This window comes from Wolffia australiana, chromosome 11 (assembly GCF_029677425.1).
Source record: "Wolffia australiana isolate 7733 chromosome 11, ASM2967742v1".
Taxonomy (NCBI): Eukaryota; Viridiplantae; Streptophyta; class Magnoliopsida; order Alismatales; family Araceae; genus Wolffia; species Wolffia australiana.
The window spans coordinates 2,544,564-2,556,567 of NC_135845.1; positions in this window are offsets into that span (position 1 = coordinate 2,544,564).

The following is a 12,004-nucleotide window of genomic DNA, read 5'->3' on the forward strand; positions in this document are numbered from 1 at the left end:
CTATTCTTTTATTATTTCTTCACTTGTCCATTTGAAAAATTCACATTTCGGAGAATGTCTTTTGGATTACCTGATGCTCCTCATACATTTCAAAGGCGCTTGAATGCTATATTTTTTGAGTTAGTGGGGGATTGTTAGATATTTTTATGGATGAGTTTTATTTTTTTGGTAATCGCTTTAATGCCTTTTTTATCTCATTCGGAACAAAAATACAGATATGTTTGGAGAAAAAACGGTGGCACTCCGTTAGAAATCCATACTTGTTAATTTGTTTTTTCATTTTGAAGAAAATCCACTTTATGGTCAAATGGGCACATATAATCAACATGAATAGATTACAAGTAGAGAAAAACAAAATAAAAGTTATCCAGAACATTCATTTACCCAAAACATTGCCTATTTAGATGCGATATCAAAAAATTATTATAAAAACATTTGATCTTTTAATTTGCAAGGGTGATGTTGACCAGTAGAAAAAGAGGATTAAAATTTTGATAAATGTGTATGGAGACAAATAAATTATTAGTTATTATTATATGCTAATCAAATTTAAATAGTGAAATAAGGTGGTGCGCTTGCATCATTGTGGAATCATTACACACATTTTTTGTGGTGAGATTGACATGTCCCAGCATCTAATTACAAAAAATTAAAAATATGTAATGATGTGGCGCATATCAACATGATACTATGTATCAAGAAAATTATTTAACATAGCTTTTGTCTTATTTTATGTATGACATGTGGTGTTATTGAAGTTGTCAATGAAGAAAGATTAGACTAATTAATTAATTAAAACAATATAATCTATAAGGATTTCAAGCCGCAAATGGATAAGAGGAAGTGATGGCACAATTGATGAGGAGAGAGAATCAAATTGATGGAGCACGAGACTCCGCTCCATCAAGAACGACGTCGGAGACCCGTCGCTATTGACGACACCCGCTGGCTCGAGCCCCGCCAGAATGGCACGCCAAAGCAAGGGTGAAGGTATCTAGATAGTTTTGATTTTCTTGGGCCATTATCTTTGCAAAGGCCCTTTCCATTTCATATTTTCCCCTTCGAAGCCTCTTCTCTTTTTGTTTTGTTTTAAACAATTGTATTAGTGGTCTTAAGAGGGGTTCCCTTTCCTAATGGGACACCCCTTCTTTTGGTCCCTTCTTATGGGCCACCACCCTCCCTACATAAGGGAAGGAGAGGGCACCCTAAATTATAGAAGTTTTGTGAATTTTTGGAAAGAAAGGTATCCCGACGTCCTCTAGGGAGAAGAAGAAAAAAAGGGGAAAAAAGGAGGAAAAAAAAGAGAGAGTGAGAGAGGAGGAACGGAACGGCAATGGGGCAGACAGCCATCGCCCGCTCCCCATTCTGTTCCATGGGACCACCAACGGCAGGCCGCCATGCCACCCCGGAGCGCCGCCGATCCAGCCGTCGCTCCACCGTCGGAGCCCTAGGATGTTGCCGTCGGCCGCCATGGTCTCCGTTGGCAGCCATGGGCTCCCTTGGTTGCCTTAGGCCGCGGATCACGCTGCCGGAGCCCCTGGCTGCCGATCTGACCGCCACTTTGCCGTCAGAACCCTAGGACGCCACCTTCGGCCGCCATGGTCTCCCTCGGATGCCCTACGCCATAGATCCACCATCGGAGCCCCAGGCCGCCGATCCGGCCGCCGCTCTGCCCTAGGCCGCCCTAGGCCGCCCTAGGCTTCGAATCCCACTGCTGGAGCCCTAGGCCATTGATCCAGTTGTCGCTCCGTTGTTGGAGCCCTAGGATGCCACCCTCGGTTGCCCTCAGCCGCCTCGGCCGCCCTAGGCCGCGGATCCCCCCGTTGGAGCCCCAGGCCGTCGATCCAGATGCCGCTCCACCGTCAGAGCCCTAGGACACTACCCTCGGCGGCCTCGGCCTCTCTCAGCTGCCCTCGGTCGTCCGTGGTCACCATAGGCCACCCACTGCCGCCCACGACCGTGCCTTAACCGTAGGCCGCCGCACACACCATCGTCGTCGGACCTCCACTGCCCCCTCTACCGCGCCCCGTGCCTCAACCATAGGCAATCGCACGCGCCGTCGTCGCCTGCGCCGCCACTTGAGCCTCCGCATCACTTCGTCGTCACCGTTGCTGTCACCCGCACCCCCCAACGCACCTTCGTTGCACCGTCGCATTGTCCCTGCTGTCGCTGCTCATGCTCCACGATTCCCACCATCCGCGCCGTGCGCTGATTGCAGCTGATGTTCATTGTGGCAGCCCCGAACCATGGTCCACGCCACGTCACCTTGCTCCTCCTTCCAACTCTGCTCCTGCCTCACCGCTCCTGAGCCGCACCATGCCGCCAGTCAAGCAACGACGTGCCGCCACCGGTACTGCTCCATCAACCCCGGCCACTGGTACTCTGCATCAACAGGTGTACGACTTTGGGACGACGTCGCCAAGAGGTACCTCTCCCCACTAGCCCGCCCGTTTATTATCTTTGTTGTATGCCCTTTGATTGCCCATCGCGCTCGGGATAGAGTAGGTGAGAGGGTAAATAGACACGAGAGCGTCTTCCCTAGGTACGGGCCGAGTTAGTTTGATGCGTGAGAGCACCGATAGATTTAATCCGTTCGACGCCATTGACTATGTTGCTCCGACGAGGGTCAGGAGGTCACCGTCATCGGCCGCCCCCCCAAAGCACGGAGCCCGGCAAACCCCACGAGTAGGGGCCTGCACTTATCGTCACCTAGGGTTATCATCACATCACGTAGACGCATCTCTATAGGTCCACAACGACGAACAACGTCTTCTACGATGTCCCCGCTATCTCCTTGGTATCTGAGTATCACCTTGGTACACCTCGGGATGACATCAGCAACATCGTCCTGCATCACAAATGGATGCTTAAGTTTTCTCCAACTTCTAATCTTGGTATCTAAGGATACAAAAGGATGTTTGTAAAAAACATCCTTAAACTTGCTTCTTGCATTTGGGGGCTGATTGACAGAGATTCGGTTTATGAGATCCATCAAGCTCCTTCTTGATGTCCTGGGTGTTTGAGAAGAAGGGGGCTTAACTTTGCTTTTGGAACATTGTGATCCTTGAAAAACATAAAGATCTACGGTAGTGGCATTATGTTACATCGGTTATTTTCATTAGGATAGTTAGTTGATTGATGAATAGGAAGAACCTATGTGCCATGTCAGATAAATTCTTGAAGGGTGAACCATTGGGCTTACTAAATGGATGGCTAAGATTGGTAAACTAAATTGATTGATGATCCAAATGGACCTCACTACCATGTGGTTTTTGGTAACCATTTTCCATCGTGTATTCTTCTATGGCACTAGAGACACGATGGAACATGAAGATGTGATCGAAGATGGATCTGGAAAACCATCATATGGATCTGAGAGGTGACAAGTTTCTTGCATAATTGGAACATGGAAGATGAAATAACAGGATGTGATGTGACATTGGAATGATAGTGGTGGCTACTTTTCAAATATATGAGAGAGAAAAAAGAATAATGAAATGATTATGTTGAGAATAAGGGGTTGAAATCATTACCTAAACTAAATACTTCACTTATTAAATTTAATATTTAAAAGGTAATATAGGCATTTTGAAATGAGAACTATTAACCCTATTGAGCGAGGTCTTCATATTTGTGTTCGATGATGCATAATAATCATAGAAGCTATGTATGCATATTTGAATAATCTATCAGTAAAAAATATTAATTAAAATATATATTTATAGATCCAAATACCTTAGACCCCATTGTTTAAAAATGCATCGCGTTTTTTAACATAAGAGAGCTTAAAGATTGTTAGTGTTGATAGGATCATTTGGTATTTTTATTAATATTCTCAAAAGAAGATGACGTAAATAAAAATTCAACAGGTCCTTAGTACACAACTTACACTAAAAATTTAATTAACTTAACACCTTCTCGTTCAACATAGCATGGTTCCATTGATTTGTTAATTTAGGATATTTTTGGCATACAACAATGTAGAGAATGTTATAGTGGTGGACATTAAAGGACTTATAATAAAAAATTAAGATAAATAGAGACCAAAACAATTCTTAAGAAGAAATTTCAATTTATTGATTGTTGATTTTGAGTACTAATTTTAAAACTCAAGTGTAATATTTATAAATTATTAAGTCTATTATCATAATCATGAAATAAGAATATGGGTTAAAAGGCCTGCACAGTTAGGATTGTTTGGTATTTTCATTAATATTATAAATTTCAAAAATAAAATAGGTTTCAAGAACCATCATATTTCAAAGGGTTTTATTTTTAACATTATTATTCTAATTAAAATGTCTCATTTTCTATCATTGTTGTCATTGATCCTGCTAAAAAGGATAATTTTTTACAGCATGTTAATGATGGAAATATATGTGGCCGGCGAGCCAATCACATTCCACATCTCGTTCCATATTCATTATAATGCATGTGTGGTGCTAATAATGAAGTCCATGAATACATGATCTGACTAAGTGAATTATGATGAGATCGTGATATAGAGATCACTAGTCTTTAAGCATGTGTTCTAAACATTCCTATTCAAAGGATACGCGAGAAGGACATCGAAGTATCCAGATCGAATAACACTATCTAGCCATTAGTGTGGAGACACTAAGGATAGAAAGTGGGTGCCCTTTAGTGGAAAGAGTTCACTGAATGGATCCGTACGAACCCTTGAATAGTATTATACAATACTGTCAATCAGGTCGATTCACGTCACGGTTGTGTTAGTGGTCCTTAGACTTGAGACACCAAAGATGTCTTGTGGATGGGCGGTTGTACTTTGACCATGGCCAACGAGTCTCTAATCATGGGATTCTAAACGGTCTTAGTTCGGGTGCATCAAGAAGTTCACGAAGATGATTGAGTGGTCAAGATGGGATCGTCTACCCTTGGTATAGGAGGTGACAGCTCAAGGAAGACGATGTGATGAAGTCCTTGGCCAAGGCAGTGAAATATCAAAGAAGAGTTCTCCCATGATTTCTAAATGCATCAATACTAGCTTGGATGACCAATTAGGGTTTAACAGTTGACCATACCCTAAGTCATCTAAGGAGCATCAGGTGGATGAGGGATTATACATACGCGGTAACCGATGATGAACAGGTTCCATGAGTGAGTCAATACACACTCCATTGTATCTTCTAGAACAGAAGGTGTAGCTTGGCACCCACATGTTGGAGGCTCGGCCTATCGATTGGGTTAAATCAATCCGACATTAATTAATCAATATGATGATGTATTTAATTCATTTGGAAGGCCAATAAAGGTTATTGGGCCACAAGAAACATGGGCCTAGAGGGTCACATGCAAATGGTGTTTTGGACCTCGAAAGATATACTTTAGTTTTGGGGGTTTTATAAAAAATTGTTTCAATTTCTTCGTCCAGATCTAGGCCTCTAGAACCCAACAGTTAAAGCATAAAAACTGACTATGTTTTGTGTAGTTTCCCAAATTAACAAGTCACATCACTTGCTTCAAAAAAATCCCCCCTCAAAGACTCCCATGTCTTCCTTCTTCATACAATAATGACGCAAACGTGAATCCTAAAAAAGTCAACTAGTTAATATTCATAAAATAAACTTTGTAGAGTTGTATACAAACTTTAGGTGACAAAATGACCTTACACTACTCGTCATCATTAGTATCTCACTTCAATGTTAGAAATGCGTGTCCTGAAAGCCAATCTCAAATTACATATTTCCTTCAATATAATATATTAATTATAATACACGTGTGATGATTAAAAATGAATTTAATGAATACATATTATGATTAAGTGAATTATGATGTATGAATAGTGTTGGGTTATTTCTCCTTGATAGATGGAATCAAATTTCATGCAAAGTTGATGCGAAACGCCGACGGCCGGGATCGAGCGGCGCATTTCGCGTCACAGGAATAATGATGATACGATGCAAACACAATGAGATTTTATGATCGAGCAGTTAAGACACAAGGAGATAACGCGATGGACGGTGACGATCACCAAATAGATTGATCCGAAAGTCAGACTCCCAATGACCCTCAAGACCACTAGACGTCTAGACGAGAGGGGCGTCTAACGGCCCTGATAAGTTCGGAATTTAAAGATCAAGTGACAGACCGTTTACCTCAAGAAAGTCCTGCTCCCACATCAGTGGCTTGTTCCTAATCCGTCGTCGAGTGATGAGTGGCGGCAAAGGATGCGATAGCGGAGGACGGCACTAGAACAGGTAATAATACTGGTTAAGGAGGGAGAGGAGACGAGCTGACCTTAAAATATGTAGTCCACGGCGTATCGAAGATGGGCGTAGAGATAGCGTTCCGGGGACGGATTCGTCTTGTCGTAGGCCGGAATGCCGGGAGGGATCAACGTGGCTTGGCGCAAGTGACGGGGCGGCACCAGTCGCAACTGGCAGTGGCGGTGGCGCAGAGCCACGGTACAGGGCAGAACGGCGGCGCAGGGGGGTTGATGACGCGGGGCGAAGCCTCGGCACGGCGTGGAGCCACAGAGTGCGGCAGAACCGTGGCGATTGGCGGACCCGCGGCGGGGCGCGAACTCGCGGCACGCGGTCAGATCACGGCTGGGCGCGAGTCTGCGGCGCGGCGCGGGAGTCGCGGCGCGGAATGGGTCCACGGCGCGGCGTGGGGTCGCGGCACAGAACGGGTCCCAGCGGCGATGATGCGGTGGTCGGGAATCGGGGTTGGGCGGGCGGCAATGGGAGAAGTGGCGGTCGAATCAAGAAAAGGGGGGGGGGAAGCCAAAGGGTGATGCAAGAATGGGGTGGTTATGGTCAAGAACGATGGCAGAGGGTGGGGAATGGTCAAGAACGATGAGGGAGAAGAGGAAGATTCAAGAAACGATGGGGAAAGGAGGGTGGGCGATCAAGAAAGGCAAGAGGAGGCGGTTGGGAATCAAGAAACGATGGGGGAAAAGAGGGTGGGCGATCAAGAGGCAAGAGGAGGCGGTTGGGAATCAAGAAAGCGAAGGGAAAGGAGGGTGGGCGATCAAGAAAGGCAGGGTAGGGGAGGGCAATCAAGAAAGGCAAGAAGAGGGGGGTGGGAGAATAAAAAGGGCAGGGGAAGGGGAAAGGGCGATCAAGAAAGGGTAGGGGAAGCGGTTGGGCGATCAAGAATTTCAAGAAAATGGGGGATGAGAATGGGTGGCATTCAAGAATCGGCGGGAAAGATCAAGAAATGGGGTTAGATGATCAAGAAGCGAGGGTGAAGGGGTGGCGTCCAAGGAAATGTGGGCGAGATGGGCTGGATGAAGGAGAAGGGGGGGGGGGGTGGATGGGTAGAGCCAAGAACCTGGCGTGGTGAGTTCTTGGTGGGTCGCGGGTGGTTCTCCTCGTTGGAGATGATTTCCCGAATTCAGCGCGGCACCGTAGTCGTCGCGAACCTTCGAGGACGCCCAGAGTGATCTCGATGGGTGCTCTCTCGATTCTTGATTTCAACAGCTTCTTGAAAATCTTCAACGTACCGGAGTGATCTCGACGGTACGGTTGAACACGTCACGCCCGGAGTGATCTCGACGGACAGGACGTGGGCTCTACTCCTCAGAGTGGTCTCGACAAAGAGGTGGGGCTAGCCAAACCCCCTACGCTACGACTACGATAGGGGGAAGATTCTTGAAACAATTTCAATTCAAAAACTTCCAAGTAGTCCCTTGGAGACGTGGGGAGAGGTTGAACCGTCATGAGACGTGGTTCGACCTCTCCTTACAAAATCAAAATACAATCTTAAAATGAAAATAAAGACGAGGATGGGCCCTACGATACTGGCCCAATCCATAATTCGAAATGCAAAGAAAATACACATAGAAAAAACATAAATTGTTCGAACCTACCCGGAGTACTTAAACCCCGAGTTGCGGACGTCGGCACGAGCTGTCCGACGTGGCTGCTGGCGAGTCGTCGTCGGTCGTCCGGCTGATGTCGTCGTCATCATCAGGTCGTCGTCGGCACGATGGTCCTCCATCAAAAGTAATGGGAAAATGAAATCTATACTTGATCAAATAAGCCATACGTTATCTTATCACCTTATGTGGAATTAGTTCCTCTCTCACTTTACTCCCTATAGGTTTTCAAGCCGTTCACATGCTCGTCCTGTTGACCTATTCATGTGATCAATGCAAGATATATACCCTCTTCTACTTGAATACTCCTTTAAATCTTGTAGATGTTCTCACCATCTACTTGCCCTTGAGGTAGTGAGGTTTCTTACTAGTGAAGACGAAAGGGAAAGCGACCAGATCTGACTGGCATGGGCACCTAAAATGGGTTCCTTCTCTATTTATACTTATTGTTAAATTTTTCATAAAAGCCCTTATGATTTAGGTGTATTTACCAATGTCTAGAGATTTTTTGTGTGTGTCCCTATAACACTACATATCATTCTCGATAATACTTTAATGGCCCAAAGATATTCAAAGGTGAACCTTATTAATTAACCATATGATATATAAATTAATTAATTAAGGATACATTACAACCAGTAGATATGTGAGCTTTCCATCTTGGGGGGTGAAAAAAATTACGCCTCTTGCTCTAGAAGATCATAGTAGGATAATCAGTCATCTACATGAGACTTTCAAATGACTTAAGTAGGAATAACTATCAAAATCTAATCCATCATTTCAGTTAGTTTTGATGCATAACCACGGTCACTAGGGAACATCTTACCCAATATTTTTTCTTGATTCTATCTCCTCCTTTATCAAGGCCAGATAATTCCACCTTGATCACTTAGTCACCTTTTGTATACTTCCCATACTCAAGCCAAGACTAGTTTGAATCCCATGATTACATATTTGTAGGTCATAGTCAAACATAGCCACCCATTCACAATATACAGTTGTTCTCTCGAGTCTAAGGACCACTAACACGATCATGACATGAATCTGTCTAATTTACATTTAGGTACAATACAGCTCATGGACTCACGATGAACTCAAAATTAGGGTAAAGTTACATCATTGTAGATTTGAGCTAAATCAGTAATAATTTATAGACCTTCAATCATTAAATAATTTGACTAGTTAGTGAAGAGCAAGGGTTGTCTCCACACGAAACAAATATTAGGGTTTAAATACTCTTTAAAGGATGATTCAAAATGGATGAGGGGAGATACGCATAAAACATGATACTATTATGAGATGACTACGAGGTGGTTAGTGATGGATATTATGTGGGCGTAAAGCCAGTCACACTACCATATTTATTTAAGTTCATTGAATAAAATACTTACGTTCATTATTATTCTGTGTGATGTTTATAATGAAGTTCATGAATACGTGCAATGACTAACTGAATTATGATGAGATCATAATACAGTGATCATTAGTCTTTAAACATTATTCTAAATATTCCTATTTGATTGATAGTCGAGACGGACATCAAATTATCCGAATAGAATAACACTAGCTTATCCTACTTATACAATAAGTATAGATGATCCAGTGGATATTAGTGTGGTGACACTAAGGATAGATAGTGGGTACTCTTTGGAGAAAGAGTTCACTGAATTGACAAATCCATGAATTGTATTATGACTAAACGCCAATCAGGTTGATTCAAGTCATGGTTGTATAAGTGATCCACTGATCTAAGACACCAAGGACATTTCGTGAGTGGACGATTACGTTTTGACTATGACTTATGAGCCTCGGATGTAATAAGAATCTTATAGAGATGATTGAGTGGTCAAGACGGGATCATTCACTCTGGATATAAGAAGAGATTGACTTAAGGAAGACTATGTAGAAAAATCCCTAACCAGGGTAGTGAGAATATTGGAGAAGGCGTTCTTCAATAATTAAACGACGGATTAGGGTTTGACGATAAACCATACCCTAAGTCGTTCGAGAGTCTAGCACGAATGATGGATTATACATATACGATAACCGATGACGGTAAAGGTTCTATGAGAGAATTCGAGATTACTCGGTATCTTCTAGTGCGCTAGGTGTAGCTTGGCGGCCCACGGGCTGGAAATTTAACCTATTGATTGGGTTAAATCGATCCATATTTAATTAATCTATATATTTATATAGTTAATTAATAAGGTTGGTCAATAAATGTTATTGGTCCACTAAAGTTGTTAACTAGAATGATACATGGGCCTAGAGGGTCACACGCACAAGGTCATAAGGGCATTGGTGGATATATTTTATTAGGTAGGGCTTTCGAGAAAAATCTTAAGTGAAATATAAAGAGGGAAATGGGTCTCATGCTAAGCACCCATGCAAGCCTGATTTGAGAGCCCCTTCCCTTTCTTCATTCTCTACATCAACCAAAGAGAGAGTCTCCAATAAGAGTTGAAGAGGAAGAGGTGGAGATCCAAGAGCCGAGTGATCACGTGGATGCTTCTAGAGGTTGGACGCGTGAACGACTTCACAATGATCTCGGAGCGACAAAGTCAAGGTTAGAACGAGTTCCCCACAAGGTACATTCAATGTTCGATTTGAAAGATCGAGTGTGAATCGATCGACACGCTTCCTCATCCATGGAAACGTGCTTTCCATGGACAAACCAAGGCACCGAACCCAACAGTTAGAAGGTGATAATAATTCTTTAATAAGGATGATATGAATAATAATATGAAGAAAAGGTAAGATGACATACATAGATCAAATGGAAATGAGAGAGTGACATAGATGACGACGTGAAGTGATGATGGATGTAGAAGATGCTGAAGAAAATAAGATGAAGAGATGGGTAAATGGATATGAGTGTATGTGGATGGATGATGGTGAAATAGAATGGTGGAAAAAAATGAAAATATAGCTATTGGATGTGATGGAAGAACAAATAAGTGGTTGTGAGATGGAGATGAGGGTGATGGACTAAATGATTTAGGGTTTCTATATGATACAAAGGTGACGAGATGGAGATTCAAGATGGATGTGGTACTGTGAGATGATGGAAATAATGATGTAGGTCTAAATAAAGGGATGTGAAGGAGATAAACCCAAACACTCAACTTCTTTGTTGATGAAGGCATTTTCTTGGTGCACATCAACCTCTCCACTTCTCAGTTGATCTTCCCCAAATACTCAAAACACCCAGAACTCCTCAATGGACCTTCAAAATCCTCACTATCTTTCAATCAGCCTCTCTAGGAGGAAACAAGTTCAAAGATCATAAAATGTTAACTAAAAAATGATATCCTTCAAATATGACGTCAAAAGATTCAGAAAAAATCATATTCGACTTTGAAAGTATGTTCTTTCAGAATATGACATTAAAAACCATTTTATGATTTTAATACATATTTAATAAAGTATCGTAAAAACCATTAAAAAAATACTTAAGAATTCATAAAAATCAAACTACCATCCTAAAAATAAATTTAATCATTTTAGGCTTGATAACAATAATATATAAATATTTTAATACAAATAAACATGTATATACATTCATATTAGCCTAATAAAATGTATTTGATCAATTAACATGGATCAATATAGTGATATATTCCCCTAGAGGGCACCCATTGTCTATATTTAATGGTTCACTCTAACGGCTATAAACATCACCCACAGTTATCCCTACTACTAATAATAGGAATTCATGTACCCTTCTGGACGTTGATTGGCTAACAAGAGAGTGAGACAGTCGAGTGAGATGAGACCAATTTGAGCACACATTCACAAAGGGACAAACACTAATATAGCATGGAGGACTCTTCACATAAGGGTCTTTTTTTATAGAACGGAAAGAAATCGAAAAGAAATCAGAAGGACCGGTGATACTTTTTCCCAAATTTCATCAGGATTGGATGAGATTCAGTGCTCTCGCAAATCCGTTCACGATGCCATAGCTCCTGGAGGTGAACCAGAGGTAGCCCACGAGGCCTTACCTATAGGGGAGGAACGTCTTCTTCCTCATCTCTTCCGCCTACGCTCTGTTCGCTACGTAGTGCCTCTTGTGCATCGACTACGACGAACTCCGCCACTTCCCTACCACATTCACCGGCTTCAACGAACCTACATTCTTCATGGACGATGTCTTTT